The sequence below is a fragment of the Tupaia chinensis genome, unplaced genomic scaffold (assembly GCF_000334495.1).
Source record: "Tupaia chinensis unplaced genomic scaffold, TupChi_1.0 Scaffold000146_1, whole genome shotgun sequence".
NCBI classification, from domain to species: Eukaryota; Metazoa; Chordata; class Mammalia; order Scandentia; family Tupaiidae; genus Tupaia; species Tupaia belangeri.
The window spans coordinates 5,090,924-5,092,584 of record NW_006159616.1 but is presented as its reverse complement, the minus strand read 5'-3'; the positions used below and the strand labels follow the sequence as shown (position 1 = coordinate 5,092,584).

At 53.1% G+C, this 1,661-nt stretch overlaps 1 pseudogene; it reads left to right on the top strand.

Moving 5' to 3' along the window:
• The first annotated feature begins 253 nt into the window (after positions 1-253).
• On the top strand, positions 254-1,149 carry LOC102500788 (mitochondrial glycine transporter pseudogene; annotated as a pseudogene).
• Positions 1,150-1,661: the final 512 nt, after the last annotated feature.

Below are 1,661 nucleotides of genomic sequence, written 5' to 3'. Positions count from 1 at the left end.
CAGAGTGGAAATTAATAAAGCAGAAAACATAAGAAAATCAGTGGACACCAGACCCACGCTCCTAGGCACCGCAGCCTGGGTGGGGCGGACTGGGCCAGCACTGTGGAGCTCAGAGCGTGTGAAGAGGTAAGTTGCTCCAAGGCTGCAGTTTGGCACTGCCAGACTTCGGAGGCTGAGTGCTTACATTGTTGGGTGCCTGGCCACCTCACCCACTGGTCTGCCTCCAAGGTCATTGGAGTGGGCCTGAGCACCCATGGCACCCTGGACCCAGGACGTTTGTGAGCCTCGTCTCCAGTGACTCAGAAGTCACGCTCCAACTGCAGCAACCCCAAGATGTCAGAGACATGGTGGCGATGCTCTGTTACAACCGGTGATCCGGCTGTCCTGTGTGCTCCATCAGCAGGGCCTGCTCTGCCCCCTTTTTCCAAGCTCTGGGTCTCTTTAAAGCATGCCTGCAGACTCTCCAGCCCACAGACCACGGATCTAGATGTCCCGGGATGTCACAGTACTCCTGAAGGTGGTTTGCATGAAGAACCTGTATGGCCTTAGGAAAGGGATGTCCCCCTTCACTTCCATTGTGAGGTGTGTCTCTGGCATTGGACTCCACTTTGGCACTCTCTGCTCTGCAGCAGTGTTCATGGCAAGGCCATCCTCCCACCACCCTGGAGTCCAGCTACTAGGGTGGCTCGCACACTATGGCAGGGATCTACAGGTCGCCTGTCACTGTGATCAAGAAATGACTATGAGAGCATCTACACAGCCCTGGGCAGCAGCTGTCACAGGGCACTGGGGCCTCTCCTGTCCCTGTCAGCAACCCTCCTTCCTGATGTGCACTTTTCAGCAATCTACCTAATGTTTCACAACCAGATCAAAACCCATACCCCGCAATCAACTGGAGGCAGCCCTTAGTCCAGCTGCACATTGCAGCTGTGGGATATTTCCTGGTATTCCAGCCTCACTGGTAACTCAACCTGCGGAGGTTATCAAAACTCACATGCAACTCTCTCCAGTGAAATTTCAGTGGATTGGCCAAGCAGTGACACTCATTTCAAAGACTATGGGCTATGTGGCTTCTTCCAAGGCAGTGTCCCCAGCAGCAATGGCACAGTCTATGAAAAGGTGATGGTCAACATGGGCCTGAAGCCCTAACCAACAGAGGCGTGGGAAGGGGTAGGCTGTATTGCCTTGCTTAGTTCTGCCAAGGGTCACTTCATCTCACGGTCCTGGAGTAAGACAAGCCACTATTTGAGAAGCCAGGCAGATACATCATTGCCTTCCATAACCCCCCTTCAAGAAGTGAATAGATGAGTCTGACTCAAGCCTTCATAATCTTCCAAAAGAGGAGTCCCCAAAACATACAGCACACTGGGGAGATAGAAGAAAGATGTGCATACCCTGCAGGGCTGCCTGGAAAGGAGAGAGCTTGGCTGGGGGGCTTCTTTCCCACCGCCTGCAATAGGTTGTCCCCTTGGACATGCTGCTGGGTAAGGAAGCCAACCATCTGTAAGCCTCCTGCCATGCCTAGGGAGACTGGATCTGAGGAGAGGAGTTGCTGTCACCAGGTTGCAGGCTGTCCGAGGTGATGTTAGGATGACAAAAGACAGATGTCATTATTAATTGGTTCCTACTCAACTTCTCAGAGGCTCTGGAGAATGCCAACA